The sequence below is a fragment of the Zalophus californianus genome, chromosome 6 (genome assembly GCF_009762305.2).
Source record: "Zalophus californianus isolate mZalCal1 chromosome 6, mZalCal1.pri.v2, whole genome shotgun sequence".
Lineage (NCBI taxonomy): Eukaryota > Metazoa > Chordata > Mammalia > Carnivora > Otariidae > Zalophus > Zalophus californianus.
Window position 1 is genome coordinate 101,538,267 of NC_045600.1, and position 14,267 is coordinate 101,552,533.

The following is a 14,267-nucleotide window of genomic DNA, read 5'->3' on the forward strand; positions in this document are numbered from 1 at the left end:
TCACACTCCAGTGGGAAAGAGGAGACTGCTATACAAAAAACTATTTTAAAAGTGAAAAGAAATAAATGTCATAAAGAGAAAGGATAAGTCATTTCCAGCCCAAAGAGAAAAGATCAGGAAAAAAAAAAAAAAGGATATATTCTTTGAATAACTAGTAGGTATCTGGAGCTTGACCAGATGCTGAGGCTACAATGACCAATATGACCCAGCTGATGCCCTGCAGAGGCAGAGTTCACTGATAGACAACTAGTTACCATAACCCTGATGTAGAAGAACGGATAGATGTGTGAAGAGCCTGCAAAACAAGAAAAAGGTGCCCCTTTGCCTAAGTGAAGAATTCACAAAAGGTGCTATTTGAGCTGGTTATTGAATGAGGAGCCCTTATTTCTCCAAGTACAGAAGAGGATTCCAGGGAGAAGGCACAGCGTGCCCCTCGGGGCTCTTATTTTTTCTCCACGAACCTTGATTCTTCAGGGCTGAGCACAATGCCTGAACACTACAGGCACTGAATAAAGGTTACTGAAGGAAGCAGGGAATTCAGGGCATGGATGGACAGACTGCCCTTTCAGCGTGAAGCTATGACCAGGGGAGTCAATGGTCAGATCCTCATTGCCAAAAGGTTTTTTCCCAGTGGTCTGGAGAGGGGGACTGAACTGGCTTGTCCAGGGATCCATCAGAATGCCTGGTAGAAGGCTGTACATTTCTGAAGGGCAGGGTAGACCAGGATTCGCAGAGATTATCATAAGACGAAGTTTCCAAGCAGTGTCAATTACTAGACAGGAATTTGTTTACCACAAAACACTTTTTTGTAAATATTTATTTTTAAAAAAGAGAACACCTCTTAAAGGCTTATTTTCTGAAAAGAGCTTTTAAGGGCATGTACTAATGATTTTAAAGGAAGCCTTAAACAAAACCACTAATAAAAAGACTTTGCATACAACTAAACAAGGTCAGTGGCTACCCATCTGAGGAATCCTGGCAACTCTGTAAATATCAACTCAGTCTGAGGGCTGGGCCTCAGTGACAAATGCATTTTCCAATTTCAAGAAGAAAGAGATAAGACCGGGCCAAGGCTGTGAAGGATACAAAATCCCAGAGTGCATGAACTAGAGGTTTCAAACACTTTTTTTTTTTAAAGCAGAACACGTTTCTTAAATCTTATGCAAAATCCTGCAGGCAAATCAGGTAACAAGTATATGTAAGGATGCTTGTGTGAACGGAGTGTTAGGGGCTTGAGGACCCAGGGTCCATTATTTTCTGTCCCCTCCTCAGTCCCGAAGTTCAGCCCAGAGAGGCCCTTGAACACCCGGCAGTCCCCTGGGACTCAAAGTATTTCCCGAAAGTCAGGGAAACTTCCACCTCTCACACCAAAGACCTGGTCCTCAGAATGAGGACATACACCCCAAAGGCATCTGGATTGTTCCTGTTGCTGATTTTATAACAACCAGAAGGTTTGGAATTATGAATCACAAGCCACAAAGAAAAACTCCATAAATTCAATGCCAAGTGAGAGAAGTTAAAGTAGCAAAAGACTGGCTCTTCTAGACGAGTCGCAGAGCTGAGATTTTGCAGATGAGAAACAAGACCAACGGGCAGCACCTCGCCCAGGCCCACACCCAAGTCGGGGAGCGGGGGGGAGAGAGCAGAGGGTGGAGGAGTGTGCAGCAGCAGAGCCAGGTCTGAAGGCTCCCCAGGCTTCTACGTGGCTCTGGGGAGTGGTTGTGTACACCAGTGTCCTTAATGGAGATGCAGCCTTCAGGGGGAAAATCAGATTTGGGCACATTCCGTATTGAGCACTCCGGTCTAAGTGCACAAAGCAATGCAGTGTGGGGTAAATCCAAGGACATTTTGTTCTTTAGCAGAGACTGACAAGCTCGTTTAGTAGCAACAATTCACAGTCCACAAGAAAATGCTGAATCTCACTTACAGGCATAGAGAAATCCAGGCAAAGACGGCCAAATAGCACCAGAAGCTATTTTAGACATGCATATTTTAAAACCATAAATCTTTATTTTTCTTAACAAAATTATCTGTTGCAGCAAAGGTCATAATCCCCATTTCAGAGATGGGGAAACTGACATGTGCAGGCTCACAGGGAAGCTCACGGGGGCGTGGGGAGAGAGCGGAATCTTTCTTACACACGGCAGCCTGGGAGCTCACACAAAGAGCTTCCACAGTCAGCAAAACGCAGCCTCTAGTGCGTGGGGAAGGCGGTTCAGAGTCATTAAAAATCGGCCCTGTCCCATCCCAAAAGGACATCTGGATAAATATGCACTGGGGAGACATGACTAGCAGGCTTACCTGAGGAATTTAATCCAAGGTTGCTTTAAATTCACAGTACTTATGCCCTGGTCTGCGTTTTCCTTGCTGATGGAGGAGCAATTCTATAAGCCCTTCACAGGAGAATTTACCTTATACATCTTTCTCTCAAACCCTTTCCAAGAAATAAAAATTAAACCCACTAACTGTATAAACCACCCCATCTACACAGTCTTCTCCCGTTCTTTCTGATTTTCTTTTCCTGATCCCTTTTTAAATGGATTTCACACTCTGAAGGTTGCCAAGCTGACATCCTTGGGGACCAATCCTATCCATTTATGTGCAGAATCCACAAAAGATGCTCGGCCCTTCTGCACAGTCTCCACACAGAGGTAGAGGAGGGCGGGAGTGGGGAGAGAGCAAGAAAGATGTTAGCCCAGCTGCAAGGTCATCAGAACCCAGGGGCTGTCCTGCTGGAAAGCAAAGTGTACTATAGGAGCAACTCTACTCTCAAACTGGCTTGTTAGCAAGCCTTCTTTGAAATAGCAGGGAACTGTTTTCCAAAACAGCTCATCATGCCATGGATGTGAACATGCAGCATCTCTTGCATATTTGCATTAAATGCAGCGGAGTGAGAAAGCACTCAGGAAAAACTCCCACCTCTTTCCTACTCAGAGATTTCTTTCTGGTCCCTTCATAGAGCACCCAGCCCTTTGCGATTCAGTCCTGGCCTACTGCTACAGTCCCAGCTTTTCCTCTTTCCCCTCTCCCGACATTCTGAATACTTCTCTGTCCCAGAAGGCCCTTCTCCAGACCACTCCCCTGCCTTCGGGCCTGGCTCCTCTTTGACAAAGCCTTTTCTGACATTCACCAGCCCATCTCCTGATTCTTACTTGGGAAGCATACCTCACACATCTCTAGAGTCTAGCTTCCATTCCTGTGGACAGTTAGTTATGTAGAGCCCACGGTCTCCACCAGACTATGAGCTCCTTGACAGCACAGGCGATAGCTAATTTATTTTTGTGTCGTCTGGAAAACGATGGAAGCGAAGTGCCAGACAAACAGTGGGTAGTCAAAAATGTTAAAAATGGAGAAGGCGCTCATATTTTGACTAAGCTAAACATGCCATTTGGGTGGTGTAATGATGTGCGTAGAGTTCTCTGTAAGAGCAAGAAATTGGAAGCAATCTCAACAGATCTCAATAGGGGAATGTAAAATAATGTATCACACTGGGGAAGACTATGCAGTCATTAATAAAAAGCAGCAGATCTATAGGTACCAACATGGACAAAGGGAAATGGATCAGGTGAGAAATTCTGGAAGAATAAACAAAAAAAAATTAGCAATAATTACCTCTGAGGGACGGTGGTACTGGGGATAGGAGAGGCTGATTTTAATTTTTTATGTATTTTCTTAATTGTTTGAATTTTTGTAATTATGCATTATGTAGAATTTTAGACAATTTTAAAAATGAGTAAAATGCCCTCCTTTAAAGTGGAATTTAATTCTAAAAGTTTACAGGTTGACAATCATCTCAATCCAATCCATCTAGTAAATGAAACCATCTATGGTGGACCCATTACGTTCCTTGGAATGTAAAAACAAATAAAAGAATGAAACCATTTTGTGGGTGCTTAGGATATGTTTCCCATTGTGCTCTCAGATCAGCTTCTCTCCCATGCAATGCTTTGCAAAACTATTCCCTGCTAGTCTCATATCCGGATTTGAGTTATTTCGACTCGATAAATATTTATTGGGCCTCTCCCAGGTAGAAGGCACCTGTGCGCGGTGATGGATGCTTTTAAAAGCAAACGTGAGTAACATAACGCCTTGGCATCCCTAGGCTCCCACTCTACCAGGGGTTGGGGGGAGAGAGGGAAAACACCAAGAATTTAAACAAGGCAGAATATAAGAAGCACCATAAAAGGTAAAGGCAAACAGGAGGGAGAAGGTTACAAAGGGAAGACTGGAGGATCCTCTGGTGAAGTGAAGCTGGGGCAGTGTCCAGAAAGATGGGCAAAACTGCTAAGTGGGGACAGACAGGGAGCGAATAAAAGAGGCTCCTGCTTTGTCATGTATGCTGTCCAGGCAACACTGGAGTTGCAGCTCGGTATCTTAACTTTGAAGGACTCTCTGTGTGCAAAGTAAATAAAAGGAACTTCCACAGATCAGGAATAAAATCCCCACCCTTGAGGCACCTGGGAGGCTCAGTCGCTTGGGTGTCCCGACTCCTGATTTTGGCTCCAGTCACGATCTCTGGATCGTGGGATTGAGCCCCCATGTTGGGCTCTGCACTGAGTGTGGAGCCTGCTTGTCCCTCTCCCTCTGCGCCTCCCCCTGACTGTTCTCACTCTCTCTCTCAAATAAATAAAATCTTAAAAAAAAAAAATCCAAACCCCTTCCACTAAATCATGAGGTCCACTTGTCCCAGCTTTCTTGGACCTCACCGCCAACCACCGGCTCCCCTTCCCTCACTACAGCCCCCCAGCCCTCCCAGCTCCTCCGAGACTTCCCACCCACTGTCTTCCCCTGTGGCCAGACAGTAAACTCCTTCAGCAGGCCCTCTCTCTCTCCTCCTTTACATTTTATCCTCAGTAGCTAGCACACAGGCAGTCAATACGTAAGAGTTCCATAAATATCTTTGGAATAAATAAAGTTCTAAAGTAGAAAAGAGCCAACAAAAAGTAGAAGCTCTCCTTGTATAACTGACTTGGCTTTTTTTTTAAATTTTAAATAAATCTATCCGGGCTATTAATCACTTTACCTGTCCTAAACCACAAGGGCTGTAACAAGTATTAAGTGTGATACACTATTACCTTTCATTTGCCTGGTACTGTTGTGGCCCTGGAATAAGGGATCCCCTCAGTCCACAAAAAAAGCCTCCACATTTTAAAAAAATTATTTATTTATTTATATGATTTATTTATTTATTTATTTATTTATATGAATTATGAGAGAGAGAGAGAGAGAGAGCGCACAAGCAGGGTTAGGGTCAGAGGGAGATGGAAAGGGAGAAGCAGACTCCCCGATGAATAGCAAGCCTGATGCGGGGCTCGATCCCAGGACCCTGAGATCATGACCTGAGCCAAAGGCAGAGATGCTCCACCAAGCCACCCAGGCACACCAAAGCCTCCACATTGTAGTTCTTACTTCAGAGTTGAGAAAATTGATACCCAAAGCAAACAACCTTCTAGGCAGTTACAAAGTCAGCAAATGTAGAAACTAAGACTTGAACCCAAGTCCTTTGCTGGGTCTAAATCCTGTTTGCTTTCACTAAGCTACCTCATACACATTGGGCTTGGGAGAGAATTGGTGCTCCTATGCTGAACACCAAGCTGTGAAGGGCTTCTAATCTCCAACCCTCTAAAAACGACCATCAGTGAAATGTATCAACAAGGGAATATGGTGTGATTTGAGGAAAACCTCCCCCTACAAACAGGAAATACTAAGCAAGTTTTCACAATTACTCCTCATTTGCTTTGCTTTTAAGTGAACATAACTCCTCTTGATTTCTGTTATTGGAATGTCTAAATTTTTTAAAATAATAAGTACCACTTAGGAGCAATTGTTATTTTAACTGTGAATTAAGATCATAAGTCTTTTGTTTAAAATGCAATCGTGTGTTCTATTGAACAGTTGCAAAGGTGCAGGGCTATAATTCCCTTGCAGGCAACCTATGCTTCAGTGAAATTTTTCATTTGCAAATTAGGTTAGTTTATGGCAGAAAATGAAAAGTCATCATCAGACAGACCAAGAAATGGGGCCATTCTTTACCTGGAAGGAACAATTAGCTGAAACATCTGTGGGGAAAATTTATCTTTCATATATTGTCGATTTTAAAAAGGTCTGAAAGAATCACTCCTCAAATCTCAAGAACACACCTAATTAGGATTTAACCCCAGTGACCATTCCTGTCTGCCTGTTTACTCAAATGGAAATGGGAGTTACAGACATTCCTTGAATGAGACCACACCCCACAACTGGGAATTCCATGACGGAGTTCCAGTTCATAACTTGCCAGCACTGAGTTTGGGCAAATTCATTTTGCATATATCTATCCATACAGATCTCCCTCAACTTATGATGGGTTACATCCCAAAAAACTCACCATAAGCTGAAAATATCAAAAGTCAATAATGCATTGAATGCACATAACCCACTGAAGATGATATCTCAGCCTAGCCTTCCCTAAAGGTGCTCAGCACACTTACATTAGCATATGACTGGGTAAAATTATATAATATAAAGCCTGTTTTACAACAAACTGTTGAATAGCTCACGTAACTTATTAAATACTGTACTGAAAGTGAAGAACAGAACTCAAAATTCAAAGCAGAGTTTCTACTGAATGTGTATCGCTTCCACACCGTGGTAGTCAAAAATGCTAAGTTGAACCATCATAAGTTGGGGACTGCCAGTACATAGGTCCCTGTAAGTGCGGGTTACAATTCTCGCCAAAAAGACAGTCTTATCATGTCCTCCACTAAATCCCCAGCAGGGAGGGGACAGCTTTCTTGGAACATTACCTCGCTAGTTTAATTTTCTAGATAAATTAGAAAAGATAGAAGGAGAACAGGAGGGCAGGCTCTTAGTTAACAGGAATTCTTAATAGTTCTTGGACATTGGGCTGTTCATCAGACACATGTTGCTTGTTATTTATATAATGTTATTATTGAAAACTAACACATACTCCTACAAAAAAATTTTTTTTTCATCAAGATTGTGTGCCATGTTCGGCTCTATTTTTATCTCCAACAAGTTGGACTCACTCCCTTTTTAGTGGCAACTCCTTTAGGAAACACTCTTAAAACTGTGTTTTGAGAAATGAAGTTAATGGGCCAGAACTGGTTTATCATAAAATACTCATCAAGTCAGGAAATAAAGTTCAAAGCCTTCTCGCCTTAGGTGAAGGGAACCTGTTTGGAGGACACTCTCAGGTAACTATCTCAAGGTCATTTTTTCTAGAGTTAGTGAAGATAATTCTAGAAATAGTAAACTTGGATTCAGTACTGTTATCTCTTGTCCTACAGGATTTAAAAAGGAAGGAGCGTGTTTCATTTACTAACTCCAATAAAATCGTAACAGGCAGAATTCAAAAGAGCCAGAAGTCACCCTCTTTCTTCTCCCCATTGCACATTAAGAGCGGTCAATTCTTAAATGTCTCCCAACTGGTAACAGCATTTGGAAAAGCTAGAAGGACTGGGGTTCTATGGGAAGGAAGCAGAATGGCTTGCCCTTCTCCACTCCAAGGGTACCCGTATCTGGAGAGTGGAGCACCATTCATTTGGAGGAAGAGTCTCCACTCCCCCAGAGGGTGAGGGGTCAAGGACACATTCCTGCTCTCCCAGGCTCTGGTTTCCAATATTCCTTAACCAGCCCCCACGTGATCTGTCACCAGCACGGGCCCTCGTGTGACAATTAACTAGATCACAGCTTGTCTTACACTCCTTACAATTTAGGCTATTGCCTTTTTGATGAGACGTGGCAATGGTTGATCACTTTCCTGGTACATGGATTTGTACCAACTTTAATTTCAGAAAATTACACTTAATAACCCACCTGGAATACCAGAACAGAGACTGTGCACCCAGGCCTTGTCTGTAAGTCTACTAGCATCCCCGTAAGTCTTCTACAGTGTGGGATACTAGCTTATTCTAAGACTGTTGCTTCCACCAGTCCCCTTGACAACAGGAAATACGCCTTATTCTGGGTTTGCACTCATTAAATGCTGGCAATAGGAAAAAATTAGGTAGATAATAAATAAAGGCTTTTACTTTGTCTACATGGAAGCACAAACAGGAACACAGTAACATGCTGTAATGTATCCCTTCAATCGTTGTTTTATTCAATCAATACTTAAAGTGCACTAGATACATCGAGATGACTGCAACAGGTAGGCCCCTGCTCTTAGGATGTTTACGGTTAATGGAAAAGAGACACTGAATAACCACACAAATGAACAGCCAACTGCAAATCGCAACAAAGTGAAAGGAAGGGTAAGTACCGGTCATGAGAGACCAGGAGACACCGAGGAAAGGATTCTAGTTCCTCCGAGACTAGAGGGATGAGAAGAAATTAGCCCGGGGGAGAGAGGAGGGAGAAAGGAGAACGAATGAGAAGACCATTTTCTCGGCAGTGGGAACAACACATGCAAAGGCACTGAGATGGGAAAGAGCTTGAAGAATTCAAGAAATGGATAGATCGATGTGGCTAAAATTTAGCAATAGGAAAGCTGAAGCAGGAGCAACTTTGGAAATCTCCTCTCTCCCTTTCCCTCAGTGTCCAGTATGTATTCTTCCTTTAAAATCACAAAATAAAACCCTGCAAGGCTTTTGCTGACCTGTCAAAAGTTTTAAATTTTATCCTCAGATTAAAAGAAAGCCTTCCAAGCAGGACAGTGACAGAACCAGATCTGCGTTTCAAAAAGAATACTCCCTGCTATATCTCAGTGGAAGAAAAGGTGGGGAGTAAGAGCATCAGCAGGAGGCTGGCCAGAGGGTCACTGAAGTCCTTGGGGTCTGGGCCAGACTGGGGATGGTGGACAGGCTTACTAGGAATGCTGGAGGGGGTCTTGGGTGATGGATTCGAAATGGCAGTGAGACAGAAGAACCATGTGAGCCTGTGGGTTTATGCATTCTCGAAGCTAACCTAGCCCACCACAGAAAGTGGCAGCAGGCCCAACGCTCCAACCATATCCCAGGCACACACCTGGGATAGGAGCTGCCGTTGAGAATGCTCCTTAACAAGCCCCAGACTGTCTCCTTGGATCCTAGTCCTGGCACAAGCTGCCCATACATTTCTCCCAGGCCTCATCACAAGGTCCTATACCCTGGTCCAGGTCCTGACCTCGCTGAAGAAAGTGGGAGCTTGAGAGAACCACTCACCCCTGTCAACAGTTGTGAAGCAGGGTGCAGAACTCCATGCCTGGGATTTCCACAGGAGAAGCCCCCTCCTCAACCCGACCAACTTGACATGCTCAGTGTTGCCAATGACAGACTATAAAATGTCACACAGACGGTGAAATCTAATCTCTCCTTTCCTTGAGCAGCCTGTAAACATCCTTCCTTTAAAATAACTAAATAAAAGCTCTGCTTCCCACTGTGAGTTCTGGCCTTGGCCGCCCCAACTGTCAGGGCCACAGCTGAGGACCTCTGGCCTCCCAAGCTTTTCGTTTCTGTTCTGTATTCCCTCTGCTCCATTCCCCTGACGTCCAAAGCTCTTCTTAAAACATCCTTTGATATCCGATTTCCCTTTTATATGGCCCCTACTGTCAAAAGCACAGTTTTGTTTTCTTGCTAGGGGACGGATCCAAATTCTTTGGCTGTACACCCACCACTTCCTGGTTCTGCTCCTACATCCCCACACCCAAGTGCTTGACCCTGACTCCCCGAAACCGTTCTTTTCCGGTGCTACCTCCTACTCTGAAAGATGCATCCACTTTTCCTTCTGGTAAGGGGGAAATGGTCCTCTCTGCCTCTTCTCGCCTGACCATTCTCCCCCCCTCCATGACAGTGTTCTGTACAAAATGAACCGGTTAACGGACCGGATGCTTTCCCCGGAGGGACCACCAGACACTTTCCAAAGCCCCAAGGCAAGACCCCATCCCTTGATTTCAGATTCAGTCCTTCCCCTAATTTGAGGTGGGTAACTGGGGACAGCATGCTCTGGAGCAGGAAGAAGCGGGGTGCTGGCTCACCACAGGAAGGCACAGTGGAATGTGAGCTGCCCTCCCCTCAGGGCCAGGACTGGGTGATCTGGAATTCCTGGGCTGGCACTGAGCGTCAAAGGAGGGGGGCACGGGGCATCAGCTGCCTGCTAATTCAGACCTATCTGGATGCCAACTTGGGGTTATCCAGGCCCCCTTCTGTCCCTCCCCCTCCCTCTATCCTTGTACCCTGAGGGCTGAGCCAGCAATGACTTCCACTTGCAGGACTCAAACCATGGGTTGCAGGCTTTGTCTGAGCCCTTGCAGGGAGGGTGATGCTCCCAGAAGCAGAGTCCTCCCCATTTCCAGCTGAATACCACACCACAGCACACACACCAGGACTGCAAGAAGGACCACCAAGACTTCTGTCAGCACCCACACCTTCCTCGGTGTCTGGCCCCGTCCACCCTATGGAGACGGCCTGCCACTGTGCAGAGATCTCAAGGACCCAAAGGCAGTGGGTGCAGACGGCTCGGGGATCCATTCTAATTCCTGTGGCATTCACACTGTTCTGGCAACTCGTCCCCCCAGAGCAGAACCCAGAGCCAGCAAAGAACTCCACAAAGGCAACACCAAGATCATTTGCATGCAGGGGAGAAGCTACCCCCCCATCCCGTCCATTTACACAGGCAGAATGTGCCCTGGGACTTGAACCTAAAGGGCTCTCTGCAAGCACCACAACTTTTCTGGAACCCCAGGGGAACAACAACAAACTCTGTCAATCAGAGCAAGGAGGGGCTTCTTCCCCTCCTCCGAGGCTCACACTGTGCCAGTTACCAAGTAATTTGCCAGGTTGTTCAATTTCCTTGGAACGCTGAACACCCCGAGTTCATAAAAGTTAATTCTGTACTAGAAGGAAGATGAGTGTTAGATAAACAAGGTTGCATTTGGGAAGGTGGGAAAAGCCACACCTGTTCTGATCTCCCCCTTCCACACAACTCACCTGTCATCATCCTGCACCTCCCTGTTGCAAAACCAGCATTCCTCTCACGGTTGGCTATGCACAAAATATCCTTCTGTTCTCCTAGTCACATCAAAGCACCTTCACACTATGCAGACAGGTCATCGAGGGAATGAAGAAAATTAACAAACCCACCTAGGTTATTTCTATTAAAATTAGCCCCTCAGCCTGTAGGCTCTGTCAGTTTCCATAGAACACAAACTCTGACAAGTCTGTGGAAAACTCCTCACCTTTCCAGGTTGTGTCAACAGCTTGCAAACACAATGGGAGGATGGCGCCTCTGAGCTCTACCTGTTCTTTTGAAATAGAGGAGTATCAGCGTTTGGTCCCTAGCAGCTTTCACATTTATCTTCATCTCCCTGCCTATCACCCACTACCACCTAAGGAGCATGCAGCCACCTTACTGGATCAAAACTGGCATCTATTAGGCCCTGAACACGTTTAGCTCTTGTCTGCTTCTCCATCCATACCCTCCCCTCACTCTCTCCCTCTTTCTACTCAGCCCCACCAAAGGTTGTCTCAATTCTTCAACTCTCAAGTTCCACCTGCCACAGGGCCTTTGCATATACTATTCCTCTGCATGGAGCCCTTTTCTCATTTAGTTAACCCTTTCTCATCCCTTTGGGTCTCAACTCAAAAGTCACTTCCTCAGACTAGGGAAGGCCTCACATTTACCCTCTCATAGTTCTTACATATTTTGAAGCATGTTTCACAGTTGGTAAATATACACAGTATTTTAAGATTATTTAAGGTCTATCTTCTCCCCTCAAAGTTTCATGAGAGCAGAAACAATGTACAATTTGCTTCAACACAGAATATGGCACGTAATACGTGCTCAATAGATGTTTAATTATTTTATCATGTCATTCCTCTAGTAAAAAAATTTTCCAGTGGCTCCCAGGACATTTCATGAAGTCTTAAGTTTTTCAGAATCCTCTGTCATCCTGCTAAATCTGAGGAATTCAAGAATATTTCTTATTATTCATCCCTCCCCGCCCTGTATTCTCCTCTCCTGCCAAGGTCACTGCCTCGATCATTGCACCTCATCTGAAACAGTCTCTTCTCTCCCCTCCACCTATTCACGCCTGATGACCCACGAAAGTGTAGTTATACAGGAAGCAGCACAACCCAGTGGGAAGAGTGTAACTCTGGGCTGGAGTCCTAGGTTCAAATTCAACCTTCGCTGCTCACTGTGTAACCATGGCCAAGCCACGTGACGGCTCTGAGCTTCTCCTACAAAATGGAAAAAGCAGTATCTCCAAGGCCACTGTGAAAGTTCAATCAAGTGCTATCTTCAAGCACTGAACTTAACTCCTGGCACAGAGTAGAGACTAGATAACAATTAGCTCCCTTACACAATGTGAAGAAAACACTCTCCTTCTTCAAGTTAGACCATCACAAATTGAAGTCCACATGCCTAAAAGCTGACATACTGTAGAAACAGGAGGGGTCAAGTTCATACACAGAATTAGTTACCAGGAAACTAAAGGGTTATTTCCACTAAGTGGCATGGAGACCCTAATAACAAATATACAGGTTTATTCCCACTAGGACCAAGCGGATCCTGTGGGGGGCGGGGCGGGAGGGGGGTTTGCTCTCCCGTGCTAGCAAAGCAATTCACTTATAAAGATTTCTTTTGCAAAGTGCCCAGCATGATACTAGTTTCTTCTAAGGCTTAGCATCCTGTGTTTTTGGCCATCTTGTTCAACGAGGAGGGGTATCTAGGCAGCATCTGCTCTGTGCTCAACATTCCAGTTAGTACTGCAGAAAGATGCACAAATATTAAACGTGGGCCTTTCCCACAGGGTATTAACAGGGCAGCCAGAAGGAGGATTTTTTGCCTTGATAATGTGAGACTGTACAGAATTCCATGTTAAACCGGGTGGTCCAGGCTAAGTTCAGAGGAATCCTCCGTTCACTTAAGAATCATTCATTCATTTAATAAGCATCTGTAAGTAGCTTCAAACGCTAGCAATGACTTAAAAAGCCAATAACCACCTGCCTTTCAGGAGCTCATAGCTCCTGTCACCTGTGATCCCCTCCTCCCCAACCATTCAAATCCCCAGCTCACCCATCAAGGCCTTGGTCACATCACACCTGCCCCATGGAGCCTTCCTTAACCATTCGGGACCAGTGCCACCTTCCACCACCCACCCCTTTGAAAGAATGTTCTTTTCCTGATCCGACTTTACCACTCACTTAATATTGGCAGGGCCTGTGTTGTCCGTCCCCGCGCGAGCCCCCGCCCCCCCCAGCGTTCTTTTATAGCGTGGCTCTCATTGAACTTGTTCTCAGTATCTCTTTCCTCCATCTGCTTATGAACTCTAGGGGGCCATGGCCCTTGCATCTTCTGTAGATTTACAACAAATACATTTTTATTTCAATTACAGTATGTCTTCCTAAAAGCAACTGAAAGCAGAAAGAGGGAGTAAGAATGTCAAGTAACCTTTCCAGAAAACAAGCTATACACCGGGGCCTTTCTTCAGACGCCTTTAAGTCTTAATCACCCTAGGAGAGGGTACAGAGTCTTCCTGGAACCCTTCTTTCCCTCCTACACGCATCTTCCTGAGCATGGTCACTTGAGCAGCCAGCACCTTGGCCCTGACAACATTCATTTCTCAGGTGGGCGCGTATTTAATGGTTTCCAAAATCACAGAAGTAATTATCTGCTGTATCCAATGGGCTGGAATCACCTCTGCTCTGCTCGTTCCTAATACACCCATCAACAAAATCTAAATACCTCAGAGACCACTGATAGAGAACACAGCTGTTTTTGCACGACTGCCTATGTGAACAAATTCACAAAGGCCTCAAAATGCAAGACCATCTAAAAACGTAGAGGTTTAAAAATGAGTGGCAGTTTTGGAGCACCCGGGTGGCTCAGTCGTTAAGCATCTGCCTTCGGCTCAGGTCATGATCCCAGGGTTCCGGGATCGAGCCCCACATCGGGCTCCCTGCTCAGAGGGAAGCCTGCTTCTCCCTCTCCCATTCCCCCCTGCTTGTGTTCCCTCTCTTGCTGTGTCTCTGTCAAATAAATCTAAAAAAAAAAAAAATAAAAATGAGTGGCAGTTTTGTCAGCATGGACTACTTTTTTTTTAAAGAAGTCCACTCTTCTCCATTTCCTCTAAAGTTCTTTGTTCTTTTGCTCGAACAAAGTAAATTATTCCTCACCTTGGCAAGTTGATAGGAACGTGAGAAAATTATATTAAATCAGACATCCCTGAGATTAAAATAGACTGGAACAGGGGTTCTCTTTGTTTAAAATAATTCTTCAAAGAGAAAGCAAAAGAGCTTAAGGGAAGAAAAAGTTGTCAAACACCCTCAAGCACTTTGGAAGCACCT

At 44.9% G+C, this 14,267-nt stretch overlaps 1 protein-coding gene across 1 annotated transcript in view; it reads right to left on the reverse strand.

Annotated features, from left to right (window-relative positions):
* Positions 1–14,267, reverse strand: part of RORA (RAR related orphan receptor A) — a 708,798-nt gene that overhangs the window by 572,910 nt on the left and 121,621 nt on the right. The window lies entirely within an intron of this gene.